Source organism: Rhinopithecus bieti, unplaced genomic scaffold (assembly GCF_001698545.2).
Source record: "Rhinopithecus bieti isolate Rb0 unplaced genomic scaffold, ASM169854v2 scaffold_54, whole genome shotgun sequence".
NCBI lineage: Eukaryota > Metazoa > Chordata > Mammalia > Primates > Cercopithecidae > Rhinopithecus > Rhinopithecus bieti.
In genome coordinates this window covers 429945-456609 of record NW_016803233.1, presented here as the reverse complement: position 1 = coordinate 456609, position 26665 = coordinate 429945, and the positions used below count along the sequence as shown (strand labels likewise).

Genomic DNA, 26665 nt, shown 5'->3' with positions numbered 1-26665 from the left:
TCCCCGTCCCCGTCCCCGCTCGCGCACCGCCCCCAGGGCCTGGCTCCGAAGCGGCCGCTCCCGACCCCGGCTGCTTGGGAAGGGGCTCCGGAAGCCCGAGTCCCTGGTCCGCCCCCGGAGTGGTTACTTCAGCGAGCTCGTTACGCCAGCGTTTTGCAAGAAGGGGGCCCAAAAAAGTTGTACGTGTTCTTTTTTAGTCGCGTGTGGGTGCAGGAAGTGAGGCCCCTGGAGAGCCGCCTCCTATTGAGAGGGCCCCCGACCCCGCGAAGGAGGCGCTGGGCGCAGGGGCGGCCTCACGGGGCCCGGGCTTGCCCTCTCGCCCGCTCGCCCCATCTCTCTACAGGGTGTCCTCGCCGCTTAAAGGCTGGTTTTGTGCAGTTGGCTTAGGTTGCTACAATGCAGCGTGAAGACGAATGAAGGGTTTGGGGTTTAAAAAAAAAAAAAAACTTTCTAATCTTTCGTTTGCACTTTTGTTTTAACTCACAGGAAAGCCGAGGGTCAGGGAATGTAAAAGGCATTGCCCGAGCTGCAAGTGGTGTTCGATGCTAAGCAGATGCCAAATTTCGGTGGAAAAAGTACCAACAGATACCTCACTCCTCGGCCTTGACAGATGGCTAATTTTAAAACTAGCTCAATCTACTTGGTCCGAAGAATCCATTTAATTTCTCACCATTCACTGAGTATGAAATTGGTTTAAAAGAAGAAGGAGGATAAAAAAAAAGCTAGGTCTTTGGGAAGGGCCACAGGATTGGTACCTGTAATTCAAGCCAGGAGAGCCTCTGATAGCCTTAGGGTGCAAGGCTGAGCCTGTCCTCCCTAACACACACCCACCGCGCCGTACCCCTCACCCCCGAAATTGGGCTCCTGCCATCTTGCACTGTTATGCCTCAAATCCGTTCTCTGGTTCTTACCCCTGACTACAAGGGAGTGCCCCAAAGCAGCGATCTTGTCTTAGCCTTGGGCCTGCTACAGAGAAGTAGTCGAGTGGCTGTCAAAATACATCACCTCATTAACTCTCAAATATTTACCAAGCACCAACTATGTGCCCTGGAGATTGAGTAATGCCAAGGCCCCTGCTCTCATGAAGCTTACCTTCTAGGACAGAAATAGACAACTCACAAATATATAAAGTGCAGTAAATATAAAGAAAGTGAAGGAGTCGCTACAGTATAAAGAATCTGCAGAGAAGGCTTTGCTGACAAGGTGACATCTTGAGAAAAGGATGACAAGAGTAAGTCACCCAGATAATCCTGTTGTCTATGGCATCTTGGGCCCTCAGTTGCCTCACGTGAAAGCAAAAGATAAGGACACCAACCCCAGGACCTGGCTGTTCTGTTGAGTTCACTGATGATGGATGAGAAAGTGCTTTGTGCACAGGAAAGCCATTAGACAAGTGTGAGATGTTCACCTCCCTCTATTGTCTGTACTGAACCTGCACTGTGCCTCCAGCGAGATGCTCATCAATGTCCTCTAAGAGGCCATGCTTCAGGTAGGCAAGTGTTCCAGCTAACTAAAGGGAGAATTTTGTAAGGGGAATGTACATAAATAAATATTCTTCCCTGGCAAGGGGAAGTTGAGAAATCAACTTAAAAAGACATTCTTTAAAAAATCAGTAAATAAATAAACAGGCACTCAACTTTGTCCTCATTTAGCACTTTAAAAGCTTGGCTTGGGACACACCAAGTTTGAAGTTCAGGGGAGACAGCCAGATGATGATAGCAGGCAGCTGAAGATCCATACCTGGAGGTCACTTGCTCATGTGCTGTAGTTGACAAAACACGGTCTTTTGAAGTATGAGCCACCCAGGAGAAAATCCTACCATCCTTTCCCCACATACTAACCAAGTCACCCTGCATCTGGAAAAGTCTGTGACTTGGAACAAATATGGCCCATACCAGTTGAGCTAATTAAGCTGAGACTCAGTTACCCCATAGAGCACTGACAACACACAGCACTTAGACTTAACTCCAAGAAGGCCTTCCTTCCTCTAGGCTGGAAACAAATTCAGACTTGGATTCTTGCATTTATTCTGTTTTCGCATCTATTCCAGGTAGTCGTCTAGCACCTGTCACCTCCACTGAGCTGGTAGTTCCTTCCATCTTCTTTGTCTGGCATTATAGTAAAGACTCAATAAACATGAGCTGTTATTAAAAGCCAAAAGTCAGTGCTCAATTGCCTCAATTCCAAGAGGCCTTGGGTTCCAGAGTTTTCCCTCCTAGTAACTGATGTTGTCATCTTGGGCCTTGGTGCTATCCTTTGTAAAATAAAGGAGTGGGTGTGTCAAAATGACCACAGATTCCTCCCAGCAGGAGCCAACTTGTGTATACAGTCAGCTCTGCAGATGCAAAGAAGAAAGATTATTACAACAAGCTAAGCTAACTGCAGTGGTAGACAGCTGGGGATTTCTTTCTTGACTGAATTCACCAAAGACTCCAAACTACTGCCATCAATTTCTGTTTCAGTTTCATTTGAAGATTATGTTATGTATCTGCTCCTCCCCCGTCTCCTTCAGCCAAGAAAGGAATATGCTTACAATGAGATATTGTGCTCTGGTAAGTATATACCTCCTCAGACTGGTCTGCAATTAGAATTTCAAAGGTTCACACCTCTACCCACCATTTCTGGGCCATAATCCTCTTTAAATTTGAAACCATCCCTCAGTGAAAACCATCTGCACCTCTCATTTTCTCAAATACTCTGAAAATCATTCCTGGATATCTGAAAGCAAATAGAGACTGACATGGGAAAAACATAAATGCTGGATTTCTTTGTGTGGAGCTGCCCCTAAATATACACCATCCTCCCCAAAGCCAGGAAAAATGTGCACACACACATACCTGTGTGCACCTGGCTTTATATATATAAAGCAAGCATCATCTCCGTTGTCGTCATTATAATAAGACTGTTCAGCAACCTTGTCCTCCTCATGCCTGCCTCTTACTCAGCACTGCTGACTGAGGTAACACCATGATTATGGCAGGATGCACTTTGTCTCCTTGAAAAAAGGCAGCAGGAACAGTGGTGGCTTATTCTTCTGAACAGCAATGGCGCTAATGAACCACTTGCCATCAGGGAATTGGCTCTCAGTTGCATTTTCAGTTGCAGACCTCACTCTTATCCATCTGTCTTATAACCAAGGGGGGTGCATTTGCAAGATGACTGACCAGAAACCAGAGGTGGGGGAGTGTGGGTGGGGAGTCAGAGGTGCTCTCTGGGCCCAAGAAACCACAAGGAGCCCTTGGTGCTCTGATCTGCAGTGTTAGCCAGCGACAGCATTCATCACAGGCTCCCGATGCTCTCATGGAACAAGGACAATGGCTAAAGTGGGAAGGGAACACACTTTTTATTACATGGACCTGAGCTTAAATCTCTACTTTGTTGCTTATTCACCTTGTTTTCTAAGCTATGTTTCAGATTATTATGTGAAATGAAATAAGAAGATATGGATACATAGGCTGATGCATAGTCAATAACCAATGTGATTTCCCTTTGAACTCCCCTTTTCTGTGAAAGATGACTATAAATACATCTGCTTTCATTCCACCACTCAGATATCTCTAAATTAGTCACTAGGAGGAGGAAAGCAGAGGGAGAGGAGAAGGCTGCACAGTAATTCCCAAAGTCCGGGATCTCAGATTTGGGAATAAACCGGCTTCAGAGACCTCGCTTATTCTCAAAGTTTCCTTTGTTAGGCCAGATGCATTAGTGATGGCTTGGATTTTGGAAGTAAATAAATAGTATCTAGAATCAAACTGGATGAATACCAATCAAGATGAGAAGTAAGTTAAGACCAACTCACTAAAATAAAATAAAAGCCGATTTTCATGTAACACAGTCCCTGTAAAGAAGGATAATCTGAGCAAAACAACTTCTAGGGAATGATAGCATGGGGCATTTCTTTTGCAGGAGCATGAATTATCAGCTGATTCTCACATAAAAAAGACAGGCTCCTGTCTCTGCCATAAGAAGCTACTAGACCTTGTTAAAGTATTTCTCCTCTCTGAGTCTCAGTTTTCATATCTATAAAATGGGGACAATGACAGCCCCTATCTCAGTGTTCTGAGAATTCAATGAGCTAAGGTATATAAAGTGCTTAGCAGGCTCTCAGACATCCTAAGTAGACAGTTATTTTTCCGATATTATGGGAACTTTGAAAACCTTATCTGGAGATAAAAATTACGATATTCTTGCCGGGTGCAGTGGCACACACCTGTCATCCCAACTACTTGGGAGGCTGATGTGGGAGGACTGCTTGAGCCCAGGAGTTTGAGAGCAGTCTGGACAACATGGTGAGACTACATATCATTTTTTTAAATAAATAATAAAATAAATTCTGATATTCTTGCAAAAACAAAATAGTCACCATGACCTGCTATGTACCAGAAACTTTGGCAAGTATAGAATTTAGAACACATTTACCCTTCTTTAAGCCTCATGACAACTTTATGAAGTATATTTATCCCAAATTTACCAGAGAAACCTAAGGCTGCTGGAGTATAGAATACTACTTTCTCAGCTTCCATCTGGAGCCAGGTACTGCATTGGTTGTTATATATGTAATGTCTGAATTCATTCATATAACAGTCCTGAGATGCAAGTATTACAATAATGGAAACTGAGACACAATAAAATCTCACTGCAAGTTAATGTCCCTGAGCCTGGCAGACTCTAAATCCAATGCTTTTTCTGCTGCCTGCAAAATTGGTCTCTTTACTATATTCTGTGTAGTGCTACTTTGTTAGATACAATATTTTTTCCAGCCCAGGCAACCAAAGAAAGTATCCTTATTTCACCTGACAACTTAAGAATTCATTTTCTACCATCTTAATGAAGTGGTGGAGGAAAGGAAAATGCTGAAGGAGCAGGAGTAGGGAGGGCTGTACTTTATTCCATCTTTTACAGTTAGGCTCATGTTGCCATAGTCTACATAAACTACTGCTCTTTTCATGTTCTTTGTATGAGTGCTTCCCAAGTGCACTCATGCAATTTCAGGTAATAATAAGAAAAAAAAAAAAAAAAAAAGCCAATTCTAGTCCCAAATGTACTTAATTCAATTTAACTACTCCAAGCAAAACCACTAGAGTTTTCTCAGTAAAGAGGAGAACATGGTTTGTTTGGAGACAAAAAACTACTCTGTTCTACCTCCCTGTTCCTCTGATGGAAGTAGGAAGAAAAGAGGCAAAATGGTGGGAACTTAGAAGACATGTAGTGTAAATATCAACTGAATGATCTCAGGGATGTATTTTTATTTAGTCCTATGAAAGAATAATTGTGCTTATTATTATGTGCCCTGTATTATCTTGAGTCATTGCAGGCACAACCTCACTTAATACTTGCAGCAACAATATAAAGCAGGTACTGTATTATTCCCCATGTTCTATGCATGGGAAACCTGAAGCTTAGAGGTCACCTGTCAAGTAGTGGAGCAGGACCCAGGCAATCTGATTTCATAGCCCATGTGATCAGCCACCGTGCTCTGTTGGCTTATCAAAGACAATGGATGAGTCCACAGCCCCAGGATGCTTTTTCTGTTGGAGTATATGTCTGTGTTTTTTCCTTCTAGGGAACTCATTACAAGCCCAATTCAAATGCAAGCTTGACTGGTCTAGAGAGCACTCTCCTTGCCCCATTCCTCCAGGTGGGATTAATCTTCATGTGGGTATCTGCAGTCAGCTTCTCTCACTCTGCCTTAAGCAACTGGAGGATATTGGCACCATTCGGAGGAAGAAACTGAGAACTTCCTCAGCAACAAATAGCTCTGTTAGCAGAAGGGCTTGGCTCTGACTCATCTCTCACTTGAGCTTAGGAGTTCAAGGCTGCCGTGAGCTATGATCACACCACTGCACCTCAGCACTCCAGCCTGGACAACAGAGTAATCCAGTCTCTAAATAAATAAACAAAATAAAAAAAACAGAAAACAAACCTCAAACAAACAAACACCTCATATCTTCCAACTAAGTATCCTATACCACAAAAGTCCCAGACTATCAATCCCTGACAGCATTCAGGGACTAAATACTACCCATGTCGGTATCACCTACATCCCCCAGGAACTAAAGCAAGGACAGAAGATTCCTGTAGCCTCAGGCTTGGTCTTTTACAAGCACCATCTCCTGAAATCTTCCTAGTAACCTAGTGAGGTAGTGTGTTTTCTGCAAGAGAACTCAGAGATATGCACAATCTGCTCAAGGTTAACAGTTAATAAGTGGAGAAATGCTCTTCAGTCAGTCTGAATCCAAACACTGTAGGCTTTTTCTTCTCTAGGAAGGCACTGCCTAGTTGGGGTCCCTTGTGGGCCCCCATAAATGTGCTTTGAATTGAACTGGCTCCCTTTTATGAGCTACATCATTTCTATTACAAGTAAAACAACCTCCAATGAAGAAAAAAATCATGGTGTTTTATGGGAGTCCTAAAAACTTGCGATCTACAGGAATGAGGGATTTAAAATCTTGCTTATTTCTGATAAAGTCACATTCACCTGAAAATGAGAAAACTTACAAAACATCCAGGTTTCTTTTTTTCTTTGATGAATTTGTTTTAAGTTGAGTTGATCACCTTTAATGATGCCCAACTTCGGTGCTATGTCAAGAATGAGAACGTTCCTCTTTTATGGCCCTTTTCAATGGTACCATTTTCCAGGGTACCATTTTCCAAATACTTATATTTCTCCAACTATACTGTGAGCTACCTAAGACCAGAGAGGGTTTCTATTTGATATTATAGCCCCAAAGCCCCACGTGTTTAAGAGATACTTACTGAATAGATGGAAAGAAGACTGACTGAATGAATGAGCAAACATTTATAGGGGGAAGGGTATGAGAGGAATTGAGAGAGGAGAAATGGAGAGATCTAGAAGAGAATAAGATCCACAGAAGCAATCCTGGATTTTAGAGTTGCTTTCATTATCTTACATTATACGCAGTAAGAGCCAGAGAGAATTTTCAGGATAAAGTGCTTTCTAAACTGTTCATTTTTCAGATGAAGAAACTGATTCCCAAGCAGTTAGCTGACTTGCCCAGTGTTCCCTGACAGATTTGTGGGATCTGGGCCAAATGCCAGGTAGCCTGGTTCCCAAGGGTTTTCCATTTCACCTTTCCCAGTTATATTTCAAGGATAGGATTAAAGACCTTCAGAAACTTCCATCTACAACAGATTATGTTGTCTTTGCATCACAGCGTCAAGAAATGCCTACGCACAATTGCCTACTATTTAAAAATTGTAACAGTATAAAATTTTGGCACACTATCACTTAATTGACACTCCTAATTTGGGGCAAGAGGACTGTGCCCCATGGTACTCACCTAGTTGTGCTACTTTTCTAAGCCACCCACCCTTTACCCAGGGAAGCTTCCCAGTACAGGCAGAGTGTAGGTCAAATTTCTCCTTTTCTCAAGTCCAGTTGACTATCGTGATTGACAAAGTTCCTCCTCCCTTGGTCATTTTCAGAGATGAGATCATTGCCTCCTGAGTCTCATTCTCCCCTGGGTACAGAGGTATTAGGAGGGAACGTCAGTTCAGTTCTAATCCACAAACAGTTATTAAGCAGCTTTATAACCTTTCTAGTGGCTAAGAGTGTGCAATCTGGATTCAGATTACCTGGCGTTCAATCTCAGCGCTGCCATTTAATAGGATTTGTTACCTTAGGTAAGTTATTTAATTTAAATTACTTTATTGTTAAAAGGAAGATGATGATAAACCCTCTCTCTGGAGGTTGTGGTAAGATTGAAATGAGATAATCCGTGCAAATGCTTAGCACAGTGCCTGGTATATAGTAAGTGATCAATAAACGTCAGCTACGAATATCACTATTTGCATTCTAAACAGGTACTATGCCAGATTCTGTGTTTGTTTTTTTTTTTTGAAATAGAGTCTTTCTGTGTCACCCCAGGCTGGAGTGAAGTGGCACAATCCCAGCTCACTGCAACCTCTGCCTCCCAGGTTCAAGCAATTCTCCTGCCTCAGCCTCCTGAGAAGCTGGGACTACAGGTGTGCGCCACCACACCCAGCTAATTTTTGTATTTTCAGTAGAGACGGGGGTTTCACCATACTAGCCAGGATGGTCTCGATCTCTTGACCTCATGATCCACGCCCACCTCGGCCTCCCAAAGTGCTGGGATTACAGGCGTGAGCCACCGCACCCGGTCACTAGATTCTTTAAGAGCCAAAAATAAACTTTAAAACATAAGAGACAACTTCTGTCATCAAGGAGCTCATATGTAGGCAAAGATACTGGTTTTCAGCACAAGTGATGGAATATTCAAATAATTCAAACAGAAAATAAAGGTGTATTTTAAAAATGTGACCGATGAATGTAAAGTCCAAGTAAAAGTAATTTGATGTAATGCTCTCTCTCTGATTTGCCCACAGTGCAGCTAGATATATTTTTATGAGCACTTTTCAAAGCCACTGAGCCTCTGAAATACTACTCCAAAAGAAACATTTGATAAATGGTAGCTATCTGTGACTTTAGCACCAAGATGTTTGTGACATGGAATGCCAGGGAGGTCGGCTCCTTTTCCTCAGCCAAATAATTTCACCTCCCTTGGCCTCACTTTCCTTGTGGTTAAAATCAGCAACTTGGGGCACAGGCTCTCAGAGGTCCCTTGGCAATGGCATCCTATAGCTCAATAAATGCTTTTTTGACATCAGTGTGACTACCAACCCCAAATACCAAGAGGTCCCCAGCTCTGCTTCAAAAAGCTAAGAACGGTCTGGAGGTCTTCCGTCTGGGTTGGGGCCCCTGTTAAGGATACTCTACATTACATGAATCTGTCACAGCATTCTCTTGTTGCTTTTCAGAAATATGATTTCACCTGCAATGTATTTGAACCCACATAACAATGAGTTGTATCGTAACAGGATTTTTCCATAACGATGTCAAATGTAGGGCATTGCTTCATTTGAAAAAGGAAAATTGCCCACCCACTGCAGAGTTTTCTTCTTAGCATATGCTATTTAGTTAACATCCTTTTTCAAATGTGAGCATTCAAAATCACACTAGGGGCTCCAATTTAGAAAAAAAAAATAAGTCTCTAAAATTGCTAGCAAACCTTTTGTCAGAGCATCCAGCTTCTGCTCCCTAATATTTTCTGTGTTTTTGTTTTTAAAAAATTAGTTTTTTTGCTCTAGCCTTACAGGTTAAGAGGCATTATACAAACTAATTTGTAAAATTGCTTTATTTACATAGACAGCAGAGAACTTATTTTCAATATCATATTATTTTCATGAATATTATTTTCAATATCATGGGGGTGTTGTGTGTGAATAAACTACCTTTCTCCCTATGTTTGGGTTTAAGAATTAACTTTCATTTACTCCCAACTAATTTTAACAACCTGAAATTATCAGCAGTTCAGACAGACTTTTAGCATACTGACTACATTGTCTGTCTGCCCTACATCCCCTTCTTGTAGGAACTACTCCTCCCTGACTCCAGGTAATTTGCTAGACTATCAGTCATGTCTCTACTTTCCCAACTAAAGGGCTGGACCCAGGCTGTCCAATCAGAGTATTACAGAATCCTGAAAACAGCATTGATGGGTACCAGAACAGGCATTTATCTCAAGCATGGCCAACCAGAATCCTTCATGGATATAGAGGAATATGCCTTTTCTAAGTCTACTCAAAAGACTTAGTAGGCCTTCAGCTACTGGTGACCATCTTTGCTACACATGAGAGAGCTGGCCTAAGAATGATCATAACCAAAAGATGGCAAGAGATGGGGGAGTGTCATGGTGACACTGTTTGAACCACTGGATCCACAAAAATCTATCCCATGCCTAATGCTAGTCCAACCCTTGGACTGCCTAGTAATGTGAGCAACTGTATTTCTTTTTTAGTGTAAGCTAGTCTGAGTTGGGTTTCTACCACTAAAACTAAAAAAGCCCTGGCTAATCTTTTTCTGGGTGCCAGTACCATCTTCACAGTTACTAGATATGCTATCTTAGGCAAGCTGTTCACTGCCTTCGAGCCTCAGCTTCCTTATCTGTAAAATGGGGATAATGATATTTACCTCAAAGGATTGTTATACAGAATCAATTAGATAATACACATAACAGAATTGGAGAAAATATTTTCAAACCGTATACAGGTTGAGTATTCCTTATCTGAAATGCTTGGGACCAGAAGTGTTTCAGATTTTTTTTTTTAATTTCTGGAATATTTGCATATACATAATGAGACACCTTGGGGATGGAACCCAAGACTAAACACAAAATTCACTTATGTTTCATATAAACCTTATACACATAGCCTGAAGGTAATCTTATACCATATTTTTAATAATTTTGTGCAAGAAACAAAGTTTGCACACAATGAAATATCAGAAAGCAAAAGTGTCAGCATCTCATGTTGGCATTCAAAAAGTTTTGGATTTGGGAGAATTTCAGATTTGGGATTTTCAGATTAGGAATGCTCAACTTGCATTCGATAAAGGTCTAGTATTCAAAATATATAAACTTTTGCAACCCAATAATAAAGAGATAAATAATTAATTTAAAAGTGGGCACAGGGGTTGAATAGACATTTCTCCAAAGATATACAAATGAATAATAAGCACATGAAAAGATGCTCAACATCACTAAACATTAGGAAAATGCAAATCAAAAACACAATGAAATGCCATTTGGCACACACTAGGATGGCTGTAGTAAAAAAGATGGAAAGTATCAAGTATTGTCAAGGACGCGAAGAAACTGGAACCCACCACATTGCTGGTAGGAATGTAAAATTTGGCAACTCTTCTAAAGGTTAAACCTAGTGTTATCATCTGACCTAGCCATTGCATTACTATTATGGACTGAATGCATGTGTCCCACCCAAATCCATATGTTGAAATCCTAACCCAATGTGATGGTATTACGATGTGACACTTTTGAGAGGTAATTAAGTCATGAGGGTAGAGCCCTCATGAATGAGAACAGTGCCTTACAAAAGAGACCCCAGGCTGGGCATGGTGGCTCACACCTATAATCCCAGCACTTTGGGAGGCTGAGGTGGGGCGATCACCTGAGGTCAGGAGTTCAAGACCAGCCTGGCCATCATGGTGAAACCCTGTCTCTACTAAAAATACAAAAAATTAGCCAAGCGTGGTGGTGCACACATGTAATCCTAGCTACTCAGGAGGCTGAGGCAGAATTGCTTGAACCCAGGAGACAGAGGTTGCAGTGAGCTGAGATCGCACCATTGCACTCCAGCCTGGGTGACAGAGTAAGACCTTGTCTCAAAAAAAAAAAAAAAAAAAAAAAAAAAACAAAACCAGAGAGCAGCTCTCTAGCTGTTTTTCAGCCATATAAGGACACAATGAGAGGTCAACAGCCTACAACAGGGAAGAGGGCCTCACCAGAACCCAACCATGCTGGTACCCTGATCTCAGACTTTCAGCTTTCAGAACTGAGAGAAATACATTTGCTGTTTGTAAGCCATCCAGTCTAGGGTAATTTGTTACAGCAGCCCTAACTAAGACACTCCTAGGTAAATACATAAGAGAAATGAAAATATATGTCTACATAAAACCTTATACACCAATGTTCACAGCAGCATCATTCATAACATTCAAAAAAACGGAAACAGCTCAAACATTCATGAACAAACAGATGGATAAACAAAATGTGGCATATCCATACAATGGAATATTATCCAGCCATAAAAAGGAATAAAGTACTAGCACATGCTACAACATAGATAAAACTTGGAAATATTGTGCTAAGTCAAAAGCCGGATACAAAAGACCACATACTGTACGATACCTTCCATATTAAAGGTGCAAAATAGGCAAATCTATAGAGACAGAAAGCAGATTAGTGGTTACCAGGGGCTGGGGGGAAGTGGTAATGTGCAATGACTACCAGTGGGTACAGGGTTTCTTGTGAGGAGTGACAAAAATGTTCTGGGATTAGACCATGGTGATAGTTCTATCATTTTGTGAATACACTAAAAACCACTGAATTGTATATCTTAAAAGGGCAAATTTTATATGAATTATCTCAATTTAAAAAATAACCCCTATGGTGGTGAACATAGAAGGCATACCTTACCTGTTAATAACAACTAGAATGACTATCATCTAGTATCTATTGTATATAAGGCAATTTATTTATATGATTTTGTTTAACCCTCACTGCAACCCTACAAAGTAGCTATTATTCTCCTCGGGCTAGACCTAGGGTGCTGAAATGAGTAAGTGGTAGAGTAAAGATTCAAACAGAAGTCTATCTAATTTCAAAGTTCAAGCCCTTTCCACTACACCGCACTCTCTGTACAAATGGTACTCTGCTGATGTGGCAGGACTACTGGTTATGTACCTGCTATGTGGTCTCTCTTTCTTCACCAACAGAGCCCCAGTTTGATTCGGGGCAGCAATTATTTAGCTAAAAGACTCATCTTCCAGCCTCTCTTACAGCTAGGGTGGCTGTATGGCTAAATCTAGCCAGTGAGATGTAAGCAGAAATGCTATGTAGGACTTTTGGTAAGGTGCCTTATAAAGAGCTAACACAGCTGGAAGAGGACTCCTGTTATCCTTCCCTTCTTATTCCATCCTGCTGCCTACTGTAATGTGGTTGTGATGGCTGACACTCCAGCAACCATTTGGGATCCTAAAGCAATATGATAAAGACAGTAGAATCAGACAAACAGAAAAAGCTTGGGCTCCTGATAACCACGGAGGCACGGACTAGCTTTGAACTACCTCCAGACTTCTCTGGTCAGAGAGAAAAAACAAACAAACAAACAAACAAACCTAATTGCTAATGTTACTTGGGTTTTTGTTTGTACAGAGTTGAAATCTAATCCTAATTTATACAATGGGCCTATGAAAATGCTGAACCAACTAAGAATATATGAAAACGACTTATCTCAGAAGTGGTCGAATGAGAAGTATTCTACCAGAGTCATTTTCCCAACCAGTCCTCTGTGTTTGGGATTGTAGATTTAAGAGGCCTAGGGATCCTACTGAATTATTCTGAAGACATGCAACAGGCCTATTTTGTGGTGTTAATAGAATTATTGAAAAGACTGGTCTCAATTCACCAAGTACAGGCATTACATTTTATAAGCACTTAAATTTCAACTCAGAAATTGTTTCAGTGATACAGTCACGGAGGAGCCAACAGGCTCCCACGGAATGGATTTCTGAAGAAGCAAATTTATTTACACAACCCTTGCACAATTTGGCTAAGGGAGAGGAGACAAGGCAGATTCCACACAGGAAGGAAGATGATAAAGCTCAAAGACTTTGCTTTAAAATCAATGTTCTGCCCAATCTCTCCAGAGCAATCATTTAAAATTCCACAATAATGTTCCCTGCCAAAGAGACAAACGGCAATGGGCTTGTCACAGCTGAAACAGAACACCAGGTTTGTTGTTAGTTTATTTGTTTACATAAAATAGATGTGATACCTACCAGTGTATTATCTATACCCTTACAGCAGGTTGATACAGTACTGTAGGGTAAAGAGTGGCTTTTCTTTGGTTTTCCTTCTTTCTCATAGGGTTCCTTAGAATTCAAGCCACAATGACGTAAGTGAGGATGAAACATTTGCAGGAAGAAAAGATTTTTCCACAGTTTTTTTCCGTAGCTTGATATATCTAATTTTGTATGCACTATGGATGGCTAGAGCTGGTAACCCAAATATTCTTTATGAGGGCAAAAAATTCTGGTTTTATTTTCTGTTATAGGTTGTTGCCTGAGAGAGAGAATTCAGATTGAAATGTATTACAGTCTTTTCTCCAGACCTTGGCTGGAATTTTTACCCCACTCTTTCCTTTTCTGAGAGAGCACACCCATTGCATTTGGACACATGGACACATATACACACAGACACATAGACCCACAGACATACATAAGACACACACATACACAAATACACAGACATACACATACACAGACACACACAGACACACATACACAGACACACACAGACACAGACAGAAAGACATACACACAGACACACAGACACACATACATGCACACATACAGACCCACACACAGACACAGACATAAACACACACAGACCCCACACACACAGAGAAATACACACACACACACACACACACAGAGAGTCTCATATTTTCTGGAAAACAAGAGCCAGAAAAAACAAAAAAACCCATGTAAATCTCTAGACAGACACATTCATTATGAATTTTTTTTTTTTTTTTGCATACAAAACACCTATGGATTTTAATCACCGGTGCACCCTCTCAGCTCTTACTTGCTCCCATTTTCTCTTACCATACTCAAAATTCTAACAAGTTTGGTGAGCTCGTTTTTAGACCTTCAACAAACTGAACACAGCAGTTATGCTGAGAATAGTGAAAAGGGGTTACAAGGAAGGGAGGAAAATGTACCACCACAAACTAGAAATTTACTAACACATCATTCCACAAAAAATAAATTCTAAATACATGGGCCTGCTAATTAGTGAAAAACACTCTACTCAACCGATCGCAACCTCAAATAAGTGATATTCAAAATAATAAACCTAGCCAGGCACAATGGCTCACACCTGTAATCCCAACACTTTGGGAGGCCAAGGAAGGTGGATCACCTGAGGTTGGGAGTTCGAGACCAGCCTAGCCAACATAGTGAAACCCTGTCCCTACAAAAAATACAAAAATAGCCAGGCATGGTGGCACGTACCTGTAATCCAGCTACTTGGGAGGCTGAGGCAGGAGAATCACTTGAACCCAGGTGGCAGAGGTTGCAGTGAGCCGAGATCGTGCCACTGCACTCCAGCCTGGGTGACAGAGTAAGACTCTGTCTCAAAAAAAAAAAAAAACAAAAAACAAAAGATGATAAACCTGTGTAATAAAAAAAGGTTTTAGGCAAGATACCATGCTGTATGTAGATCTTTATAAGAGCTTCCAATCAAACCAGCAAAGATAATATAAACTTAAAAAATATTTGGTGCTCAAAGGCCTTGGAGAAAGTGCAACTCCCTTAAAAAAAAAAATAAAAAAAAAGGCAGCCATGTCCAAGCTAAGCACAGAACTTAGAAGTCAAAAGACCTGGAATCAAATCCTTGCCCTACTATTTACAGATTGCATGACATTGGGCAAAATAATCAACTTAGACATACTTTCCTCATCTCTAAAACGAGGCTAATGACAGCAACTTCAGAGGCTGTTATAAACATTAAATAAGCTATGTGAGAGTACAACATATGTAGCCCATAAATGTTCTTTCAATCCAAAGAACTGAGATTTTACTATGTATGTGAATCTTCATTGCTTTCCATGAAGCTAATATTAAAAGTATTATTTGCTCTGATGATGTTAATTAAAATAAAAGGATAGGGCTGGGACCAGTGGTACACACCTGTAATTCCAGCACCTTGGGAGTCCAAGGCAGGAGGATTGCTTGAGCCCAAAAGTTCAAGACTAGGCTGGGTGCAGTGGCACAAGCCTGTAATCCTAGGACTTTGGGAGGCTGAGGCAGGTGGATCACAAGGTCAGCAGTTTGAGATCAGCCTGGCCAAGATGGTGAAACCCCGTCTCTACTAAAAATACAAAAATTAGCTGGGTGCGGTGGCAAATGACTGTAATTCCAGCTACTCGGGAGGCTGAGGCAGGAGAATTGCTTGAACCTTGGGCCTTGGGAGGCGGAGGTTACACTGAGCCAAGATTGCACCACTTCACTCCCGCTTGGACAACAGAACAAGACTCCATCTCAAAAAAAAAAAAAAGTTCAAGACCAGCCCAGACAACATAGTGAGCCCCTGTCTCCACAAAAATAAAAAAATAAAAAAATTAGCCAGGCATGGTGACTCATGCCATGGTGACCACATTAGCCTCAGGAGGCTAAAGTGGTGGGATCGCTTGAGCCAAGAGTTGGAGGTTACAGTGAGCTATGATCATGCCACTGTACTCCAGCCTGGGCAACAGAACAAGACCCTGTCTCTAAAAAAATATATAAATAGGTACAAAATCAAAAAATAAAAGGATAATGTGAGCCAGCAATTTCACTTGTAGGTATATACCCAATAGGAGCATACCTCTGTTCACCAAAAGACACATATAATAATGTTCAAGTATTGTATGTATAATTTACACACACACACACACACACCTTACAAACAAACACACACCCATATACATGCTCAGGAAAAAATCTGAACTCTCAAAGTAACAACTCTATGAGATCCTGTCATAGACACAACTGTACCTCCACCCCTGGCCTTTATATTCCAGATTATATATGGTCCTGAATTTTATGCAAATATTTCCATTGGTTTGTATATTTCTTAACATAAGCTGTCCTATTCTCTGAAGAATAAAGTGGAGTATAAATATAAACATACATTCACACACACACACACACACACACACACACACACACACACACACAAGATCTGACCCAAGTCCTCTTTCAGTCTCTAATCTGAATAAGGGACCAACGCTTCTAGCCAGAGAATGACCGCACATTCAGGAACTCTATGGTACCCCTGTCCCTTGAGCTTTCACACCTTTGCCAAGGTTGATTCCAACACATGTATATTCACAACAGAGGCAGACTAATATCAACTGACCATAAGTAGGGAAAAGCTAAAAGAGATGAATATAGGAAAGAAATTATTACATTTAGCACTGGTAACATAGCAGACAGGGGACTTGGTGCTTTCAGATATGTATCTCATTTCATCCTCGACACAACCCTGTTAAAACAGAATAATTTTATGGAATTTAAGAAGCCTGTCCACCACCACATAGCTACTAAGGCTTTGAAACCAGTTCTGACTCCGAGTTAGCTTCTCTTTCAACCACGCCATAGTTGAACGCTGCCAAACGAAAGAGACATGATTTGCCATGGATCTGGAATGGATTTGATCTGGGCAGAAGTTTTGTATTTCAGTGTTTAAAAACCAGATCCTCCTATTACCAACTGCATAAATATTTACCTGTTTCTAAAACTGCAAAGTTTTGCAATCAGATTCCCAGGTAATACAGCCTCCTCTTCAGAATGCAAAAAGGCATTTAGTTAGGGTCAAGCTTTGGTCTAGGTGGCTATATTATTTCGTATAATTGCTTTTTAACAAGCTTATATACTTGTCGACTTTAATAAAATGCAGATTTTGCCCAGCTCAGCGAACTGGCATCATGATCACTTGCTTCCCAATGGGGAAGCAGCACAGATGCTAAAAGTTGCACTGAGCGAGTGAGTCTGAATCCTGACCTGTACCATGGTGCGCAACTTCCACAGGAGGTGCCCAACCTCCTAGCCCTGGAAAAGGTCAAGAGCCCAGTGCATCCAGCTTCTTTTCACACAAAGAGGATAACAGAGCTGGAATGATTTTTCCCTTAAGGATAGTGGTGTCGCTGTTCACAAAGCCCCCAACCACAAGATATCCAAGACTACCTCCAAGGTAACATGTGGAAGAGGATTCTGCGAAAAGAATCATTTGAGGGCCCCCTTCAGGGATCTGCCCCTTAGCAAAGTCAGCTTTGGGATCTTAGCCTAACTGTACTTATCACTGGCTGCCTCACCTTGCCCACTTGCACATTTATGGCTCCCATTTCCTAACTACTCCATATTGCCACTCTCGGCCTGGGGCTACTTAAGACAGCTGCCTTCCTGGTGGGCACTTGGGGGTCAGCAGGCGCAAAGAACCTAGGCCAATGTCAGGGATGGTTTATGGTTATTGTCTTGTTTAGTCGCAGGGCTCTAAACCCTTGGATCCTCCAGGCTTTAGAAGGATAATGTGCCCTTCCTGGTTAATATTCTATTGGCCACTGCAGGAATGGGCCATGGAGAGTGAGACCCTGGAGAATTGCTGGAAAGAGAGGCCCAAGGGGTCTGGCTATGGTTAGGGGTGGGGGAGCAGCACAGGAAAAAAAAAAAAGTAATGCAAGCAAAATGAGCTGGGCACAGTGGCTCATGCCTGTAATCCCAGCAATTGGAAAGGCTGAGGCTGAAGGACTGCTTGAGCCCAGGAGTTTGAGGTTACAGCGAGCTATGATTGTGCCACTGCACTCCAGTCTGAGTTGTACTCTCAAGAAAAAGAAAAAGAAAAAAAAAAGAGGTCTCCTCCCTCTGGTTTCACTGGAAACTGCTTTAAAATGTGTAATAGAAAGTTTAGGCAAGTGAAGTCCTACCAGCCAGAAACGGAGGGCAAAGAAGGGAGTTCCCATGATTGCCCACCTGCCTTCACTCAACCTCTACTCCTTTGTTTTTTAAAATCTCCTTTAATTCTTACACTATCCTGTGAGTGACGTAAGATGTTCCCCACTTTATACACAAGGAAATTGAGGCACAGAGAGGTTAAATACTAAAAAGCATGATTTCAAAGCCAGGACTGTTTTCTACATCAGTTGTCTACAGCCATACCTTTGCTGATGTGCCTGAGAAATGAGTAACAAACAGGAAAACATATATTTCCATGTGATCTGATGTCCTGAGGGGCAGAGGCGAAGGCGGGGAGGTAATTTACCTCTCTACCCCTGCCTCTTCAGAGACATAAACACACATTGGCACACCACACACAAATTAACAACAACAAAAAAAGACATAATCAATTTGGAATTAAGAGTTTCCAGGAAATGTGGGCTCCCAGATGCACATACTACAGTAATTCAGGTGGTTTCTCTCCCTCTCTCTCTGGTTGGGAGCTATTCTGATGATTTCCATTTGGAAGAACAGATAGGGCCTCCTAACCACAAGGCGTGGAGATGTGGTCACAAGGCTAGGCTGGGTGCTCCACCCTGAATGCCAGAGCATCCCGCCGGGTCCGCACAGCCAGGGCCTAGTGGAATCCGCATCCGGGCTGCTTTTCTTTCCTTTAACTCAGGAATTCAGGTAAAGGTTACAGGACGAGGCCCAGTTATCTCAGTAATTGTGGCTGTACGCAGCTGGTACAAGAACAGCATGGCATTTATACTTGCTTCCTTAAAAAAAAAAAAAAAAAAAAAAAAGGCCAGATGCGGTAGGTCACACTTTTAATCCCAACACTTTGGGAGGCCGAGGTGGGTGGATCACGAGGTCAGGAGTTCCCGACCAGCCTGGTCAACATGGTGAAACCCCATCTCTACTAAAAATACAAAAATTAGCTGGGCGTGGTGGCGCGTGCCTATAATCCCAGCTACTCAGGAGGCTGAGGCAGGAGAATTGCTTGAACCAGGGAGTCAGAGGTTGCAGTGAGCCAAGATCGCGCCACAGCACTCCAGCCTGGCAACAGAGCAAGACTGTCTCCAAAAAAGAAAAAAAAGGAAAAAAAAATTAGCTGGGTGTGGTGGCAGGCGCTTGTAATCCCACATACTCGGGAGGTTGAGGCAGGAGAATTGTTTGAACCTGGGAGGCAGAGGTTGCAGTGAGACAAGATCGCACCATTGCACTCCAGCCTGGGCAACAAGAGCAAAACTCCATCTCAAAAAAAAAAAGTCTTGCTCTCCAGTTTCACATCCAAGTTGAAATGGGGCAAGAGGTGTGAAAAGTTTTCTGAGAGTCACAGAAAAGAATCAGATCATCTCAGAGTTAGATGGATTTTGCCATCATCTTCCCCATGACAAACCTCACAAATAGCATGGACAGACAAACCACACACATCACTTAGAATTCCTGAGCCCAGGAATGGAAAACCAAACATCGTATGTTCTCACTCATAAGTGGGAGCTAAGCTATGAGGCTGCAAAGGCATAGGAAGGATACAGTGAACTTTGGGGACTCAGGGGGAAAGGGTAAGAAGGGGGTGAGGGATAAAAGACTACAAATTGGGTTCAGTGTATACTACTCACACAAGGTGATGGATGCACCAAAATCTCACAAATCACCACTAAATACCTTATTCATGTAACCAAATACCACCTGTTCCCCAAAAATTAAATCATTAAAAAAAAGAATTCCTGAGACCATGTGTGATCGACAAGCAGACGTTGCAGAAGGGGTGTTTGTACTAAAGATCAGTCCCTCATTGTTCATTCATTTGGCACACACTGACCGAGCACCTCCTGCCTGCTGGCCTCTGCACTGAGTACTGGGATGTAAACAGGAGCAACACAGGGCCCCAGCTCTCAAGAAGCCTATGGTCAATCAGAGTATGCAAGTGGCCTGCCAGGCCCACTCTGTACCCTCTCTCTCCTGCTGACCTGCTCCAGACACATCTTAAGGCTCCTCCATCCTCCGGCTTCTACTTGGATTCAGGCAAAGGCACACGGTAAAATGCAGCTGGCGGAAGAACATCAGAGGAGGGGAGCGCTCCCCTGCTCTCCAGGCTCCAGCCCTCCTGGCTCTGTCTCAGGGTGCTCTCCACACAGTCTCTCTGGCTCCTGCTTCCCAGAGGCCTCCTCTCTCTCACCCCTTCAGACCTTTGAGGAGCTGGGTGCCCCACTATCCTCTGTGGTCTCCCTGCCCACACTTCTCTCTCATTAAACTCTCCTTGGGTTACCCTATTTTCAGTGTGCTGTCTGTTTCCTCCTGGGACCCTGACTGATACAGGGAGACAGCCACATAAACGGACAGTTATAATATAATGCAGAACAGTAAAAGATAATGTCGTTTCCCGGTGAGGTACAAGAGCTCTGGAATCTGACTGCTTGGGTTGTACATCCTTGCTCTACTATTGACTATCTCTGTTAACCTCTTTAATCCTCAGTTTGCACTTCTGAAATATGGGGTTAATAGTAGTGCCTACTTAATAGGGTGGCCATGAGAACTAAATGAGAGTGCATCAATGATGCTGACAAATCTTAGCAGGGATTCCTGTACAGTTAATGGTGCAATTCCTTTAATAGAGCAAGTGACCGATGTGTACCTGTTGAATGACAGAAGCACTAAACAAAATAGATACTGGGACACAGAAGAAGGGACAATGCAATGGTAAAGAGGAAATCAGGAAGGACTGCACAGAGGAGGTGACACTAATCCGCCTCTTAACTAGCAGGATAGCTGGCAAAGGATGGTCCAGGCACCTGTACAGCAGGTGCAAGTGCACGGAGGCTTGACATGCACATAGATGTGGAGTGGTGTAAATAGCTCAGTGCAATGAAAACAAAGAACACAGCAGGGAGGGATTGGAGCTGAGGCCAGAGGGGCAGGCAGGGGTGACTGAGGAAGACCTTGGATGTCATGTCAAGGAATCTGGTTGTTGCTTTAAAAGTGAGGGAGAGTTTCTAAGCTGGCAGTGGACACAAATAGTTTTGATGCTGAGAAGGTTCGGTCTGGCTGCAATGTTGGGCCTGCCCTGGGCACCACATGAGCACACAGTAGGTGCCCTGCAGATGTCTGTCAAATGCATATTAGCAGTTCTAGACAGCAAGATCTGTCACCTCTCTGCTTCCTTCCAATATACGTGCACACATATAACACACCATGATCTGGGCAACTCACAGTCACAGGCCTTTTCACATGTTTTCTCATCTGATCTCATTAATATTATGAGATCACTGCGGTATCATAAAAAATAGATTTGGTCTTTGTCCTTGACTTCTGGCACAGAACTCTTGCAATCTCCTGAGTGATGAGAGTGTCTTTTGTATGCTAATGAGACGGCCAGAAAGACCTCTGGGGGAAGGAGAAGGACTAAAGATAGAGCTCAATCACCAATGGTCAATGATCTAATCAATCATGCCTATGTAATGAAACCTCCATAAAAACCCCTAAACCACAGAGATCAAGGGGGTTCTAGTGGATGAGCACAGCCATGTTCTGGGAAGGTGGCACATCCCAAGAGGGCATGAAATCTGTACCATTGCCCCCTCCCCCATACCCGGCCCTAGCATCGCTTCCATTAGGCTGTTGCTGAGTTGTATCCTTTATAATAAACCAGTAATAGTAAGCATTTTCCTAAGTTCTGATGAGATCAAGCGTGTTCAGGGTGGTATGGCCATAAATGTATTTTCCCGAGTTCTGTGAGTTGTTCTAGCCAATCATCAAACTTGAGAAGGAAACTGTGGAAACCTCCTAATTTATAGCTGGTTGGTCAGACACACGCAGCCTCTGGGAATTGTGAATGGCATCTGAAGTGGGAGCTGTTCTGTGGGACTGAGCCCACAGAACTGTGGAGGTTGCCCTAATTCCAGATAGTTAGGGTCAGAATTAAATTCACTTGTTGAACATGTAGTTCAGGTAGGAAAATTGGAGAACTGCTTGGTATAGAGAAAACCCCAAATATCTGGAGTCAGAAGTGGTGTCAGAAAGAAGACACTGCACCTGGAAACACTCTACTTCACCACAGATGCTAGACGCTGCCTGCCCCATTCCTGCTGAGACACTCTCCGGGCCCTACTGCCATAGTGACACAAGAGGCCAGCGCTCATCAGGGTGGCTCTGCCCTCACCAACTCAGCGGCTGATTCAACTCTCCCTCTGGGTGTGGCAGCTAGAGGCGCTAAGGACCAGCCAGACACCACGCCCTGAGTCTGGCACGCTCATGTTCCTGCTCCTTGTCCTCAGGCTCAAAGGTCTAGAGGCAACAGGAGACTGGCCAGGGTACCCCTGCCACCTTGCCCCACTCCCCACCCGAGACAGTGGGCAGCCAGCCTGCACCAGTCATGTGCTGGAGAGACAGGCCCTCTCCTCCTATTGAACACCTACCTGTTGGTCACCCCAGGTCTCAGGTTGGGTTCCCCAAGAAGCCCAGCCTGGGAGGAGGAACAGAGTACAAGGAATTTATGTGGGAAGTGATCCCAACTAGATGAATGGGGAAATAAAACAGGGGCAGAAAGGAAGCCAACACTGGGTGTATTGCAGAGCAGGTTACCACTGAAGGTGGCCTGCGGGAGATGCTAGAGAACACTCCTCAGAGCTGTGCACCTGAGAGGCAGGATGAAGGAGTGTGTATTCTCCAACTCTGTTCCTTCCCTGGCTGAGGGCTGCTCCCAGAAAGTGAACTCCCAGCACTTCTGACCTGCCCTGCATGCAGCCTGAGCATGCCAAAGAAAGCCCCAGGAGCAGCAGCCAAGGGTGTGCAGGGTACAGGGAACCAGGGTGCAGCAAGGGGACCCAGGCCCTGCACCCAGGCCTCTGCATGCTTGTTCCTTGTCACTCTCCAGGTCTTATTCCACAGGGTCCCTCCTTCCTGACCACTCTCCTCCCACCCTAATCCCCATCTCTTCTTCTCCCTTTACCTGTGTTTATTTTCTTAAGGTACACACCATCAGAAATTACCTTGTTCATTAATATTATTTATTGATTTTATTGTCTCTCCCACTGTCCACTGAATCTCCAGCTTCCAGACCAATGCTCAGAAAAATACAAGGTGCATAATAAAGATGTGTTGAATAAGTAATAAGTAACTGCTCTGATAAAGGAGAAGCAGAGCAGAGAAGAAGGACCAAACTAATTCTGACACAGGCACTGTCATGTATTCTCATTTGTATCCCCAGCACACAGTGCTATCACCCAATAGATGCTTGTTCGAAAATGGAAAAGCAATCCCAGCACTTTGGGAAACTGAGGTGGGCAGATCACTTGAGGCCAGGAGTTTGAGACCAGCCTGGCCAACATGGTGAAACCTCGTTTCTATTAAAAATACAAAAATTAGCTGGGCATGGCGGCACACCTGTAATCCTAGCTACTCAGGAGGCTGAGGCAGGAGAATCGCTTGAACCTGGGAGGTGGAGGTTGCAGTGAGCCGAGATTGCACCACTGCACTTCAACCTGGGTGACAGAGCAAGACTGTCTCCAGAAAAAAAAGAAAAGAAAAGCAATTAATGATAGGAAAATGGGGTTGGAGGGGAGGGGTAAGCTTTCACTTTAGCCAGAGAAAGCTTCACTGAGGAGTGGGGTCTCAGGGGATGAATGGGCGTGTGCAGGGTGGATAAGGAAGTCCCAAAAGACAGAACAGCATGTGCAAAGGCACAGAGGCACAGAAGAGCATGTTATATGTTGCTATACACGCTCACGGTCTTCCCTCTCTCCTGGTTTCCCCTGTCTCAAAACAAGGACTTGCCAGGCTCTATTTGATCTTCTGCCTGGAAATGACATCTTACCTTCAATCTGGTCCCCATTCCCTTTTCGCCCAACCTCCCTGCAAGGCAGGTAGACTGCTCACTTCTCAGACTCCTCCCTCAAAGGGCTCCCCAGGCTCCAGCCCCTGGGAGGAGTGCTTCCTGCCTGGTAGCACATGCCTCCAGCCAGTGAGCGTGGGGTACATGTCTATGTCCCAGACTTTTTGTGGAAAAGAAACTCTTCACAGTGGACTAGAAGCCAGGAATGTGTAAGCACAGAACCAGTAGGGACCATCAAGGGGAGAAAGTCTGCCTGCAAATGAGGCCATCCAAGAGGACAGCAGAGCTCAAAGGATCTACTATGAACCAGGCACGGTGCAGAGGACCTACTACACACCATGCACCAGGTACAGAATGCTAAGCTCGCTTGTGAACTGCCTTGTTTGATCTTCACTGCAGTGGCGCGTGGGATCTGATATTATTCCCAGATGAGGAAATGAGGGTCACAGGGGTTAGTAGCTTATCCAAGGTCACACAGCAGGTAGATGTTAGATGGGGGATAATAATGTTTATTATGTTTATGTTTGTTTATCTTAATGTTTATGTATGTAGTATCACAACAGAAGACGGAGGCCTGACCACACCAGTGGCATCCCTGGATCCAGGAGAACCCTGAGGCCAGCACTAGCCTTGGATTTTTCTTTCTTTTCTACCACTCGACACTAAAAGATGCCTAACTGATACAGAAGAGCACCAGCCCATTTCTCCCACAGAGATGAAAGGACTTGCCCATGTCTCCCTCCCCAGCAGTCTGGGTGCCATAAGAAGGACCCAGGTCTCCTGGCTCCTTTCCAGAGCTGGTCACTTGCCCTTCCTATGGTTCGTGGTGAAGACTGCCCTTGGTGACACAGGTTACAGGTCACCTGAACTCTTATTCTAATGCCTGTATGGGGGAAGCCAGAGTCCTGTAGGATTAAATGTGCTACTGAGGTGACAAGTCAACATCCCACCCTTGCATGGCTCCAGGTCCTCTTTATAACCAAAGGAGATTATGGCAACCCAAGGAAAACAAGACCTGAGATGAGATGGAATGACCTCAAGTTACCAGCAGAGAAGGGCCTCTCTGATTAAAATAAAGCACAAACCACTTTCCCCTCCACCATAAGAGAGACCTGCTAGAAGGGGTTATTACACCTTTTCAGGTGCAACATCAAAGCTGTCATTGCTATGTAATTTACAGCCTGGTCTGCATGTAAGCATCCATTCTGTGTTAATATGTGCCACCCTCCCCCTCTTCTTACTCAGAGAACCCCACTGCTGGGCAGGACATTGGGAGCCAGAAGACGTGGGCTTCAGGGAGGATAGTGTCTTTTTTTCAGATGGAGTCTCACTTTGTCTCCCAGGCTGGAGTGCAATGGCACTATCTTGGCTCACTGCAACCTCTGCCTCTCCGGTTCAAGTGATTCTTGTGCCTTGGCCTCCCGAGTAGCTGGGATTACATAGGGCGCCCGCCACCGTACCCGGCTAATGTTTTGTATTTTTAGTAGAGATGGGGTTTCACCATGTTGCCCAGGTTGATCTTGAACTCCTGACCTCAAGTGATCCACTGATAATGTCTTTCATTATCTGGGGAACGTTGGGCAAGTCACCCTGTCACACTTCATATCCCTCAATGACTCCCCATTGCCCTGTCATTTGTTCATTCAACAAACATTTACTGACTGTCCACTATGTCCTCAAAGCTGTGCACTGTGGTGAGCAAACCTGATATGACCCCCCGCCCTCCTGGAGGTTATAATCTAGTGAGAAAGGCAGAGACTGAACATAAATAAAAGTGAGACAGTGTCCCACATACATACACACACCATGGCTCTATGGACGCCGGGGCTTGAGGGTCAAATACTATCTTTGATCCAACAGGATGAGCTTGAACAAGGAGCTACAAGAAGGGGATGGGAAACATCGCTGCCTCCTACTACACAGACATGGCCTGGAGCAATCCCAGAGGCAGAAGGCATGGTGGTTGCTTGAGGTTCATTTGAAAGAGCCAAGGCAGGCCGGGTGTGGTGGCTCACGCCTGTAATCCCAGCACTTTGGGAGGCCGAGGTGGGCAGATCACTTGAGGTCAGGAGTTCCAGACCAGCCTGGCCAACATGGTGAAACTCTGTGCTACTAAAATAAATAAATAAATAAATAAATAAATAAATAAATAAATAAAATAGAGCCAAAGCAGAACAGAGACTTCCGTGTGTCTAGTTCCCTCCACCCCAGAGTTGGTGAATTAAAAGCCAGCCGTGGAGCACCTTAGAGTTAGGGCGGTCTTTGTGAGTCCCAAAGCCTCCTCTCCATGGGGAGATGCTGCGTGCTGGGGATTCCTTTCCCAACTTTGTGGCTCAGCGTCTGAGGTGGGGGCGTGCCCAAGGGAGCCTCAGCTTTTCCAACCCATTATAAGGGGATGTTTTCTCAGTTACCAGGTGGGTAGGAGTCTCAACTAGTCTCTGACTCTCTCAGAGGGAACTGATTGGTGAATGGATGTTTTTGGTGTGTCCACGGGTGGAGGGAGAGTCAGGAGCTTCTCTTCCACCATGTTGCTGACATCACTCTCCGAACAGGCTCTTCAACACCCCTCTAAGGAAGCTGATTTGAACTTGAGCTACTAGCTCTCCCTACATCCAGTTACTTGGTTAAAGGAGTGGGCATTTATGGTTTTACTTCCCGAGCACCCAGTACCCTTTCTGGTGAATGCATTTCAAATTCCCACTGGGGAGGCCCCCCACATTCTTTGGTTCCTA

At 43.8% G+C, this 26665-nt stretch overlaps 1 protein-coding gene across 1 annotated transcript in view; it reads right to left on the bottom strand.

The window, feature by feature from the left end:
• Positions 1-26665, bottom strand: part of ASAP1 (ArfGAP with SH3 domain, ankyrin repeat and PH domain 1) — a 399491-nt gene that overhangs the window by 317503 nt on the left and 55323 nt on the right.